The sequence below is a fragment of the Rattus rattus genome, chromosome 1 (genome assembly GCF_011064425.1).
Source record: "Rattus rattus isolate New Zealand chromosome 1, Rrattus_CSIRO_v1, whole genome shotgun sequence".
Lineage (NCBI taxonomy): Eukaryota > Metazoa > Chordata > Mammalia > Rodentia > Muridae > Rattus > Rattus rattus.
The window spans coordinates 177,430,639-177,444,832 of record NC_046154.1 but is presented as its reverse complement, the minus strand read 5'-3'; positions in this window follow the sequence as shown (position 1 = coordinate 177,444,832).

Here is a 14,194-nt window from a genome sequence, read left to right as displayed (position 1 = left end):
GTGCAAACTTTGCACAGCCACATTGGGAATTGGTATGGCAGTTTCTCAGAAAATTGTAAATGGTTCTACCCCTGGATCCAGCTATACCACTCTTGGTAATATATCCAAACATGCAACTTTACCACAGGGACAATTGCTCCATTATGTCTGTACAGCTTTATTCATAGTAGCCAGAAACTGGAAACAATTATATGTCCCTCAACTGAAGAGTAGGTAAAGACAATGTGATACATTGGAATACTATTCAGCTATTAAAAACAAAGACATCATGAAATTTGCAGGCAAATGGATGGAACTTGGGAATATCATCTTTGGGGGTAACCCAGACCCAAAAGAACATGCATGTTATGTACTCACTTATAAATGGATATTAGTCTTAAAACACAGGTGCCCATGCTATATTTCACAGACCCAAAGAAACTGGATTATAAGGAGGAGCCAAGGGAGGATGTATGAATCTCACTCAGAAGGGGAAATAAAATACTGATCAGACATAGATGGAGAGAGGGAATGGGTAGGAGAGGGAATAAGGGTAGGAAAAGCAATGGTGATCAGGTGTGGGGAAGGAGGGCAGTAGAGGGCTGGGAGTGAGAATGGAAATCAGTGCGGGGGCCATCTCTTGGACAAGCTGCAGGACTGGGACTGGAGGCTAGGAGGTGTCTATGGAGGTGACCCTAACTGAGATTTCTACTATCAGTGTATATAATGACGAAAGTGGCTATGTCCTGTAGCCAGGCAGGAATTCCAGTGGCTGAAGGGGGACATCAACCCACCCACAAAAACTTCAACCACAAATTTGCCCTGCCTATAAGATACACAGAAACAAAAATGGAACGAAGACTGAGGGGACAGGCAACCAATGACTGCACTAACTGAAGACCCATCCCATGTGAGAGAACCAACCCCTGACACTATTCTGCTATGCTTGCAGACAGGGGACTAGCATAACTCTCTCCTGAGAGACTTTATCCATCAGTGGGTGGAAACAGATGCAGAGAACACAGCCAAACATCACATAAAGCTTTCAGAGTCTTGTGGAAGAGTAGGGATCAGAATTGAGTGAGACATCGGGGTCAAGGACACAAGAAGATCTATAGAATCAACTTAGTTGGGCCCAGGGTGGGTCCCAGAATGCAAAAGCCTGTAAGGGCTGTACCTAGCCTCACCACACTTATTTAGCAGATGTGAAGCTTGGTCTTTATGTGAGTTCCTTCCCTGGACTGCCTGGTTGGGACTCAGCAGGAGAGGATGTATCCTGCTGGTACTAGATATACTGGGGTGGGGTGATGTCCAAGAAGTGCTTCCCCTTTTTGAGGAGAAAAAGAGTAGGTAACTGGGGGGTGAGCCTTAAGAGTAGAACTGAGAGGAGAGGACAGAGCTGTGACAAGGATGAAAAGTGAATAAAAAATATGTTATTGAAAAAAGGAAGGTATTCCAAACACCACCTTAACCAACCCATCCAGAGACAACTGCTTCCTATCTACCTATTAAATCTGTCCATTCTTTTAACACCTCTACTATGATTGAATTTTGATTACTGGAAATAGTATAATGACTCTATATGAGACTAGTAATGACTAGTTATCAATTCATCTTGTTGTACCCCAAATTGTTCTTTTTAAGTTCTTCATCGTAGTAAGCTCTGTCTCTGATGGTTCTATATCTGTAGTTTCAAACTTTTGAATATGGGGGATATTTGAAAAATGATTGTCCTGATATTGTGAAGACATTTTTTGAAATATTTTCTGAATAATATACTTTCATGACTATTTACAGCCCACTAGACACTATAAATTATCCAGAAATGATTATAGCATATTGGAAGAGGTTCTGCACAGATACTAAACCACTTGGGAGTATGGGGTTCGAGAAAGGTCATGAAGCCAGTCACCATGCACAGCAAAGGATATTATCATTTTTATTCTTAATCCCAAGAGCTATTTGGTTATAGCCATTTCTCTATTATGAGCGCTTCATGGTTTCTAATGCTTTTGTGAAAAAGGCTTGAATTTCTCCAAATCATGCAAAAAGGCCTGCATTTTAGGCTGACTTTTCCTTCCTATTTGTGAGGCGTTTCTGACAACTTTCATCATACATCAGAGCCTTTACCCATGAAAATGGATATGCCAGAAGCTCACCTCCCCCCGCCCCAGATCCGGGTGCATGGCAGATTCACGCTCATCTTTTAAGAACCAACAAACACAACTATTTTGTATTCATGTTTGAAGCCTTGGTGTATGTTGCCAACTGGTCTGTGTATTGTGTATGTTACTAGTCATACCATTGGGCATATTTATCACAATTATTTTTCAGCCTTTTTTCCTTTGAAATATCCAGCAGACTGTGAAGTTCTCGTTAGTAGTCACCTGTTCTGAGCATGTGCTTGCTAGTATCACCTGTCTCTAAAGTACATGAGAAATGTATGAGAACAAGTTCATGACAGACGCAATAAAGAGGCCATTCTTACTTTGCAGAGTACAGATGGTCTGTGGGATAATAGTAACCTTGGACTTTGCATAACTTCCTGATTTAATGCCTAGGATGCCTTATCTCAGTAATTTTATAGAATCTACAATCAGAAGAAGTTATATGACTTTAGAACTAAAAGACATCAGGCTCCTGGTTGGATATGAAAGTTAAGAGCAGGATTTAATTTCCACATTACAGATCCACCTATGAAACAAAGATTAAGCAAGAAAAACGTTGAGAGACTCTCAGAAAGCAAAAAGTTTAGATGTAGCAGCTCAGTGTGTCAAAGATGCGATTTGTTTGGCTTTTCGACACATCATTTTTCCAAGATGGCTGGTAGAATTCTGTGGTCTGTAGATATGTCTTTTGTTGAGAAGAAGGGAAATATGTCAGCATTGAAGAGGTATAGGTGGCAATGCATGAAACCACTTCCATTCCAGGATACTTTATGCTGCCCCATTCATGAACATTGGTATCTGATAAATGGATTTCGGGTTGGGGATTTAGCTCAGGGGTAGAGCCCTTGCCAAGGAAGCGCAAGGCCCTGGGTTCGGTCCCCAGCCCCGGAAAAAAAAAAAAAAAAAAAAAAAAACGAGATAAATGGATTTCAGTAGGAACTTTGCTAACACCAAAAATGCTGGCTTATTTTTAAGAAGGAAAGAATGGTCGTGAGAAAGATATGTTTCAACAGCTACCGAACTGAGTGCATTTAACTATAAACAAAGGCTTAAGTCTATTTCAAGGTGTCTGTGTCCATGAATGAAGAGAAACACTATTAGTGCTGTGTGGTGCACATTCCCTGCATATGTTGGATGTAAAACAGCAACTTCATTAGCCAAATGATACGAAATGCAAGATACTTGCCAAAGAAATAGAAGCTCACAGATGTTTGTGGGCTTCCTTCTAATTCAAGTCCACTGATACGGATTATGCAAAATTAGGGCAATCTTAATGTGATAAATGAGATCTGGATGCCCTCTACCAGAGATTGTGTTGATTTTCCTGCTCTGAATGGAGAAACATGGAGAGATGTTTGCACAGCACTGCTAAATTCATGACAAAGAGCTAGAGTTGAGCCAGCCTCAGATTTCTAATGAAGGAGGTTTCTTATGTCATAGTAGAAAAATTCATTTCATTTCCTCTGATGTTATAATTTTATCCAATGATTATATTTCAGCCCACCTATCTCCATATATAAAATGCCTTGGAAATCCAATGAAATAACAGACGTTGCTGCACTTTGCATAGTTAACGAATAATATGTGTTAGAAAACAGTCGTGTTTTATCTTGGAGTGTGTGAGCAGCTAGTGTCGACTTTTTCTCTCTACTGCAGTTATTTCAAGCCCTAGAAACCCTGAAATCAGCATTTTCAGATGTGACAATGACAAGAAGCAGAGAAGACACTGTACCTATCATAGGATCATCAAGGTAAAATGCATTTCTGATTATTGTTTTTAAGGTTTTTCATGAAAATACGTTGCAGCTTTAATGCCAACATTTTGGGGAGATTTGGTTCTCTCAGATATTTGGGATTCTACTTTCTCACTCTGTATGTTTTATTTTTTAAAACTATCACAATGTAGAGAATTACTTTCTCTTTTCTCCGGAGAATATGTTACTCAGTGCTCCACTTCTCCTCAAATCTTACAATTTACAATATTTTTTCATATTTTACCCCTTATTTTTTCTTTTATAAGTTACTTGAGGATGATTTTCAATTGTTTTTATTTGACTAACAGGGATGCATATTTCATGTAGTAGAAAAAATTAGTTTTTTTCTGAGCAATATTTAAATAATTGGTTACAGAAATATATCCATTCACATATTAATATTGCAGTCTTATGTATTCACAGCAACAACATAAGAAATACTGAAGGGGAAATTTCTGGTTGTGTCATGTGATCCAGGCTTATGTTATGTTTTGCTGAAGCAAGACTAGTGAAAGGACACATGATGTTTGGACAGAGTATAAGTAGGATCCAACAGTTACAGAGAGCTTGGATACATAGGTGTGAAATGATTCCTGGGTCTCGAGTCTTCATTGATTTTCACTTTGTTGATAGAGGCACAGCAGAGAACTTCTCCTGGCTTTCTGGCTGGTTCTGATGGTTCCTGTTGACTTGTGCCAGTTGGGCAGAGGCCTGGCTGTTTCTGCTGCATCATGCTGCTGATGCTGATTCATGCGTGGCAACACTCTGATATCCTGACAGCAGAGATTGGAATTGCCCAAAAGAACTACATCAAAGCAGGTCCACACTCCCTGGTCCTACTTAGCATTTTCTCCCCTGTATTTGGACAGTGGGCAAGAAGTGGGAATACAAAGCATTTGAGAACCCTTCTTAAATTAGGTCTTAAAAAACACCTGCGCCTACACAATACAAAACAAAAAATCCTTACATTTTTTGTAGTAATTTTGTACATAGTTGGTAGTCTACTAAGAAGTTTTAGGTGACTACTAAACTTAAGGTAATTCACTTTTGGCTTCCTTCCTCTTCTATAATAGGCTACTTCTGCAATCTCCAGATGTATTCAACTTAAACTGAATGTTCTGTCCTCTGGTTTATAAATATGACCTTGGATAAAAAAGCATTCCAAGGTTTATAACTTATGTGACAGGTATAGCTATGGGATCAATAAAAGGAACTGCATGGGATCAATAAAAATGAAAGCCATCCAAAAAGAAAAGATAAATGGGCAAATACTTTAAACTCTTGGGAAACGTGGTCTTATTTTTTTAACATATGTGGATTAGGAACAGAGCATGCTAGGTAGAACATTGGAAATCCTAAACACAACTAGAACCTTATCTCCTAGTCTAAGAACTCCACCTTGTTCATTTAGCACTTACCACCTATTCTTTACCTTGGTCATTCAGCAAGAAGCTCAAGGTTGTGTGTGCATCACACTCTAGGATGTCTGGTAGTCTTCATTCTTGAATACTATGATTTTATACAAGAATGCAGCATTAAGAAGAACACTGAATAGCCAATTTTACTATGTTAATTCTCCCAATCCATGCATATGGGCGATGTCTCCATTGTTTGAGATCTTTGATTTTTTTCTTGAGAGACCTGAAGTTCTTATCATACAGATCTTTCACTTTTTTGGTTAGAGTTACACCGAGATATTTTATATTATCTGTGGCTATTGTGAAGGGAGTTGTTTCCTTAATTTATTTCTTAGCCTCTTTATCCTTTGTATAAAGGAAAGCTATGGATTTATTTGAGTTAATTTTACATCTGGCCACTTTGCTGAAGTTGTTTATCAGCAGGAGATGTACTTTGGTAGAAGTTTTGGGGTCGCTTATGTATACTATCATATCATCTACAGATAATGATACCTTTAATTCTTCTTTGCCAATTTGTATCCCCCTTGATCTATTTTTGTTGTCTTATTGTTCTAGTTAGCACTTCGAGTACTATATTGAATAGATATAGGGAGAGCGGGCATCCTTGTCTTGTTCCCGATTTTAGTGGGATTGTTTCAATTATCTCTCCGTTTAATTTGATATTGACTGTTGGTTTGCAGTAAATTTCTTTTATTATGTTTAGGTATGGGCCTTGAATTCCTGATCTATAATTCTTCCTGTCTGAAAGAAATGCAGGGATAGAAATGGAGAAGAGACTAAGGAAAAGAAGGTCCAACGGCAGGCCCAATGTGGGATCCAGATGAATGGGACGCCCCACCACCTGACACCATTACTGAGGCTCTGGGGTGCTCACAAAAAGGGACCTATTGTGACTGCCTTTCATTTTTTTTCTTTTTAAATTTTTTTGATTTTTATTTTAACAACAAGAATTTCAGACATGTATTTACTAGAGTAAGATCACATCTCCATCCTCCATTTTTTTTCATCTTTATTAACTTGGGTGTTTCTTATTTACATTTGATTGTTATTCTGTTCCCGGTTTCGGACCAACATCCCCTTAGCCCTCCCCCCTCCCCTTCTATGAGTGCCCCCCATCCTCCCCCAATTACGCCCTCCCCCAACAATCACGTTCACTGGGGGTTCAGTCTTTGTAGGACCAAGGGCTTCCCCTTCCACTGGTGCTTTTACTAGGCTATTCATTGCTACCTATGAGGTTGGAGCCCAGCGTCAGTCCATGTATAGTCTTTGGGTAGTGGCTTCGTCCCTGGAAGCTCTGGTTGCTTGGCATTGTTGTTCATATGGGGTCTTGAGCCCCTTCAAGCTCTTTCAGTCCTTTCTCTGATTCCTTCAACGGGAGGCCTATTCTCAGTTCAGTGGTTTGCTGCTGGCATTCGCCTCTGTATTTGCTGTATTCTGGCTGTGTCTCTCAGGAGAGATCTACATCCGGCTCCTGTCGGTCTGCACTTCTTTGCTTCATCCATCTTATCTAATTGGGTGGCTGTATATGTATGGGCCACATGTGGGGCAGGTTCTGAATGGGTGTTCCTTCTGCCTCTGTTCTAAACTTTGCCTCCCTATCCTTTCAAAAGATCCAACAAGCAGCTGAAAGAGTCAGATGCAGATATTTATACCTAACCAATGGACCGAAGCTAGTGACTCCTGTGTTTGAATCAGGGAAAAGCTGGAAGAAGCTGAGGGCAGCTCTGTAGGAGGATCAACAGTCTCAATTCACCTGGACACCTGAGATCTCTCAGACACTGGATCACCAACCAGGCAAAATACACCAGCTGAGATGAGGCCCACAACACATATACAGCAGACTCCCAGGTCTGGGTTCAGTCAGAGAAGATGCACATAACCCTCAATAGACTGGAGGCCCCAGGAAATTTAGAGATCTGGTGGGCTGGGCGGTGGGGACATCCTTGTGGAGGGGATTGGCGGGGAGGAGGTATGGGTTGTGGAACAGTCGGAGGATGGACCGGGAGGGGAAAAAATCTGGAGTGTAAAAACACATAATTTTTTAAATAAATAATAATAAATAAAAGAAAAAAAAGAACACTGAAAAATTATGTTGCACCTAGTCCTCGAGAAACTTGAGGCCCCAGGGAGTGCAGAGGTCTAGTAGGGTGGGCTGGGGTGTTGGGACATCTTCTTGGAGATGGAGGAATAGGAATGAGAGGAGAAACAGTTGAAAGGCAGGCCAGGAGGGGGATAACAATGACTGAACTGCAAAAAATAAATAAGTAAATATAGAAAGAAAGAAAGAATAAATAAATATATACATATATGTAATAAATTACCCAAACCTATAAATCATAACAATAAAAACATAATTTAATACAGTGAATAAGTAGACAAACCAAACACAAAAAGGTTTAAGGGATTTTTGGAACTATAGAGAGCTGTGTGACAGTGATTGAAACAGGCAGATTACTTGTTGCATTGTGATAAGCCTTGAGGGGGTGTTGGGATGGGATTAAATCTGCACTTTTGTGAATTAATGAGAATAGAGAAGGTACGTTTACTCGTAGATCTTTTTACTGAAAGTTGAATTAAGTGAGCTAATAATGCAATATTATCATCAATTTTTCAAATAATTTCTTAAAAAAATTCATTGACAAGGGCAAAAAGCTACCCAGGAAATAAGCATTCATCACACACACACACACACACACACACACACACACACACACACACACACACTCACACACACACACACACTCATGCACACACTCATGCATCTCTGTTACATATGTATGTAATATATAATATGTATGTTACATACACACACACACGTTCATGCAAACACATATGTAGCATGCATTAACATTTTTCTTATGTCTAGCATTGCTCAGGGTTTTAGTGCTTAGGGAGGAAAAAACAAAAACCGGCAAAATTCTTGTACTCCTGAAACTTCTGTTGCACAGAGGATACAGCTGTGACACTGATAATTATAAATAATCTTTATTATAGTCATAAGAGGGATGAAGAAAAGAGAAAATAGAGGGAACATTAAAATCACGTGATAAAAGTCAATTACTATTGATGGTTGCAGTAGATTTAGACACTGGGAAACATATTTTCCCTATCCTTTGAAGTGTCTGTGAAAAAGGAAGTGGAGAGGTGGGCAAGGAAGGAGAGGACAGCCGCCTAGTGGCTCAAAGCCGAGGAAGGAGGCAACTTTACGTGCACAAGACATCTTTTGTGGAACCAATGATCAGTGTCCACACTTTCTATGACCTCTAAAAACACACTAAGTTATTAATTCATAAAAACAGAGGCATGAAGTTTAAAGACATTAATGAAGAGTTGGCGCCCATGGTGGCAAGATTGATAGAGACATAACATCTGAGCAATGGCTGTTCATAGGTCCCATGCCTCCTGCTGCTGAGTCAACCACACGCGAGAGGAAAGCCATCTTTCACAACCATTTATTTTTGCTTTCTTTCATTATTATTATTAACTAGAATGATGGCAACTGTGAACTGCCCTAGTTTTTATTTTTAACTTCTAGTTTCTACAAGGTCTACATATAAAGAGAATAAACAATTCCCCTTGATGACCATATCCCCTTCAATTACAGCAATGACTTTCCTAGAATGATGGTTGTATTGATTGCTCAATTGCAATTTGTATGCCAAAAATGCTTAATGTTATCCTGTCATTCACAATCTGCTTAATGGTAAACAGGGGATTTATAGTCTGTCAAATTTAATGACCAGAAGAACCAATAAAATATGACAGGAAAGACTTCCCCCTCTTTCGAAATGCAGTGTTTCCATCTGCACAAATGATAGCGTGCCGGAAAATCCCTGTGGTTTAAGGAAGAATAAAAACACAATTATATACTTCTGCAGAAGAAAGAAAATGTGCATGACATCCGTGCACAGAAGGAAATGCTATGGTTTGGGAAATCATTATTCCGGCATCCCTTGTTTTGTAAGATTAAGGTATCAAAATGAAAAATATATGTTTCTAGTTGGGAATGAAATTTTATATGGCCAATTTTAGCTCCCAGGGCAATATAAAGTCTTCCAATGGAAGACTCCATTGCTAGACTAGACTTTAAATTCCAGAAAATTATACTGTATTGGCAAGATCAACTGTGTTGGTGGATAGAAGACAGCAATGCAAATGTCATCCACATGGCATTTTTCCTTCCTCTATACTGAATGTGCACGCATATACAAAACTCATACACCAGTACACCACAGCACACAATACACATATAACACAAAACGAATATTCTCAAATGCATCACATACATCATACATATAAACATAGAACACCACACATACAGAGGAAACATGTACCCACAAAACGCATTCATATACATAGCACACATACATAATACACACAACACATAGTACATATACACAAACATACAAAGGCACACACATGCGGGTGTGGGGAGGGAGAGAGAGAGAGAACACAAACAAATGTATTGATATTGATGCCTTTATCCTCATAACAGTTCTCATTTTAACTCTCCACTTAAGTCATTAGGTAGTAGTTTTCAAAATATACATTCCAATTACTTGGCAGTAAATGGTCAAGTCTCCATTTTCCAGTTACAACAATTCTATGGCCTTGTTTGGGTCTGGAATCTGATTTTATTGTTCAAACTTTATTGTTTTTGAAGATCCTGATTAATTTGATGTCTACAGTGTAATACCATACTTTAAGGAGCTCTGTATACATTCTGCAGTTAATTAAGTGTTAGGTTGTTATCGACAGCTGCATGTTGGCTCACTTCCTGGTTTGTCCAAATGCCAGCTTGAGTAGATCATTACCTGTCACATGAGGACTTTGCGAAGATAATTTTTAAATGATCTCCGACATTTATTGGAGATCCTTAAGAGTTGGTTAATGCTGTTTTGCTGGCTTTTGTTGTTTTAGCTTCTGTAATTATTAACCACAACCTCAAATTAGTTTAAGAAACAAAGGAAGATCTTTTGTAAGGGATCAGTGGTACCCATGGGACTCATCAACTGAAAATATAGTAAGTGTCATTGACGAACTCCTGGAAGCAAGAGCTGGGAGTAGACCACAGAGAACTCTGCCTGTCTTTCATGGAAACCACAAACCTCATCTCCAGTTCTCTATATGCTTGTTACATTCTACCCACTGTTTCTTCCCTAACTGCTTTTGTTTTCCTCAAAATATGATGGAGTGTAGTCCAGACACCCAGTTCATTCAAATTAATTCATGTAAGACCTATGTCTCCTCCGGCCCCCATTTTTATATTCATGAAAGAAAGACTGACTGATTAAGGTTAGAGCTTGATTACTTGTTCTTGGTTCAACACGTTGTGACATGGTATTCAGGATCTGAAGTGCAAATAAACTCCCAGGACCTAGTCATATGATTAATGTACTTTATAAGCAGGGAGAAGACTGCCGCAATAGCTCCTAGTATTACTAAGCTAGAAGGGAGGAAGACAACCTCTATATAATATGATATACATTGAAAGAGCTGTTGAAAGAATTTTCAGATACAGATTACTAAATAGACAATATCAATAGGTTATTTCCATGTCGTGTACTGTATGAATTTAATTTTTTCTTAACTGTTAATGTTGTTATTTGTTCCTTTTAAAGAAAACAGGGAACATGTAGCATCTGTAATGATGTTTCATTCTCAATGTTATACATGCTTGAAAATACCATGTAGAGGATGCAAACCTTTACAAAAGAGAATGGGAACTCAGATAACTGTGGGAAAGCAATTTCTAAATTCTGGCCTCTTGTGAATCTCCTGAATAATGGTAAGGAGAAAAATCACCTTACCATCTTTCTGCTTAGTTCTGTCTATTATCTGGATTATGCTTATTTATGGAGTACAGAAAATCTGTGGTTAAGGCCAATTATTGAGTCATAGCATTGAGTGAGAGCTTCATCTTCTGTGGCACATTGATTCATGCCGTAAACCCAATGGATGTTTGAACTTCAGATCTGAAAAGGAGCCAGGATACTGTGGTCACAGAACGAAGGTTATCCACTGTGGTCAGCCTGGTTTCACAAGATTCTCTTCAGAATAATCATTCTCTAGAGATGGACTGGAATCCTTAATGTTTTGTGTGCCCCCCATTATTTGTGTTTATTCGTCTAAAACAGGTTTTCATATTTTAAACATCTGTGTGATCTTCATATGTTAAAAGGAATATATAGATACCTTTATCTACCTTCTATAGTATATACAGATATAAAATCTCTATGATATGGTACCAATTGTGCTAAATTATTATTATTATTAATAGGCAAATAATTAGAGGACATTAAGTCCTCTATGTGTGTTTGAACACTTATGTTATTCACATGCCGTTTGGAATGTAATACATAATTAATTTTAAATGACATTGACTTTTCAGAGTTATTAACATAGCTTCTATTTTTAGTCATATTAGAAAAGTGGAGAAAATGTAAAAAAAGAAATATAATAAATTTATTGTGACCTTTAAACTATTTCATTCTTCTCTTTAGAGCAAATGTAGCCAACATTGTCAATATATCTTAATTCCTGTTATTTTTGATGAAAGTAGCTATTTGACAAATTTTGTTGCTCGTATGCAGTAATGAACCATTTTCACTGATACTGCTAGAGCTGACTTCTACCACTCAATTCAAGAATAACACTGTTATTGTAGGATGGGGAACCATTGACATAGGCTGTTGGATCCAATTTAGTTTCAGTAAAAGGGAAAAACTGCTGGAAGGATTTAATTTGGAGTATGGAGGCAGGTAAACAGAGGAGAAACAGCCTTCCTTGGGAAGAATTCCCTATTTGATTTTGTTTCTTTTTTTTTTTATGTTTTTTTTTTCTTTATTAACTTGAGTATTTCTTATTTACATTTCAAATGTTATTCCCTTTCCCGGTTTCCAGGCCAACATCCCCCAGCCCCTCCCCTCCCCTTCTATATGAGTGTTCCCATCCCCATCCTCCCCCCATTACCGCCCTCCCCCCAACAATCACATTCACTGGGGGTTCAGTCTTAGCAGGACCCAGGGCTTCCCCTTCCACTGGTGCTCTTACTAGGTTATTCATTGCTACCTATGAGGTTGGAGCCCAGGGTCAGTCCATGTATAGTCTTTGGGTAGTGGCTTAGACCCTGGAAGCTCTGGTTGGTTGGCATTGTTGTTCATATGGGGTCTTGAGCCCCTTCAAGCTCTTCCAGTCCTTTCTCTGATTCCTTCAACGGGGGTCTCGTTCTCAGTTCAGTGGTTTGCTGCTGGCATTCGCCTATGTATTTGCTGTATTCTGGCTGTGTCTCTCAGGAGAGATCTACATCTGGTTCCTGTCGGCCTGCATTTCTTTGCTTCATCCATCTTGTCTAAATGGGTGACTGTATATGTATGGACCACATGTGGGGCAGGCTCTGAATGGGTGTTCCTTCTGCCTCTGTTTTAATCTCTGCCTCCCTATTTCCTGCCAAGGGTATTCTTGTTCCCCTTTAAAAGAAGGAGTGAAGTATTTGCATTTTGATCATCTGTCTTGAGTTTCATGTGTTCTGTGCATCTAGGGCAATTCAACCATTTGGGCTAATAGCCACTTATCAATGAGTGCATACCATGTGTGTTTTTCTGTGATAGGGTTACTTCACTCAGGATGATATTTTCCAGTTCCAACCATTTGCCTATGAATTTCATAAAGTCATTGTTTTTGATAGCTGAATAATATTCCATTGTGTAGATGTACCATATTTTCTGTATCCATTCCTCTGTTGAAGGGCATCTGGGTTCTTTCCAGCTTCTGGCTATTATAAATAAGGCTGCTATGAACATAGTGGAGCATGTGTCTTTGTTATATGTTGGGGCATCTTTTGGGTATATGCCCAAGAGAGGTATAGCTGAGTCCTCAGGCAGTTCAATGTCCAATTTTCTGAGGAACCTCCAGATTGATTTTCTCATACCAACTGGTCATCCTTGATATCATATACATACAAGTAATAATATACAGACAGAGATATTAACTATGAGATTCTCATAGTTAAGAATACATACTTCAGCTCCCACATACATATTTAAAAAGAAATCAAGAATTAGGGATAACAAGTGAGTATATGAGAGAGGTTGCAGGTAGGAAGGGATTGGTATAATGATGTCCTAATATAAATATTAGGAACTATGTAGAAAGATGTTTGAAAAATTTTTTTCCAGAGCTGAGGACTGAACCCAGGGCCTTGCGCTTGCTAGGCAAGTGCTCTACCACTAAGCTAAATCATCCTCAACCCCGATATTTAAAATTTTATATTCTGATATTAACATAAACAAAAGAGGCAACTAAATGGTTAAACTCTCCAAATACAATACTGAAGAATTGTGAAGTCTTTTAAGACTATTGTCACCATGTTATAGATCTGAGGGGTGCCAGGTTATGTGGTGAGAGGAGAAGAAAGTACTTCAGAGCAACATGTATATATATATATATATATATATATATATGCATGCTTATATAAAATACATTCTACATGCACTTCATAATAAATTTGTAATTCTCCTCCTGTTTCAAACTGGCTTAACCTTTCTGCAATTCACATCACAGGATCCAAGTATGAGCTATTTGTCTTCTTTCTTTCATTTTTCTCCATGTCCTCTTTATTATAATCAAATGACGGACATCTCGCAAACACCATTTGAAATTGTATATTGACCTTTGCCGCCATGCCTCTAAAGCCAGTGCTACGTGTGGGAACTTGGAGATGGAAGAAATTGGCAAAACGTGTTTCTAAAATAAATCTCATGAAACAAATTTTAAAATAGCTAACTTTGACTTAGAGTTCTTGGTTTAGCAATTTTGATGTGGTCCCTGTGTTATTTTGTGGTCACCAAACTTAATACACTGGAAAAGGGAGCCT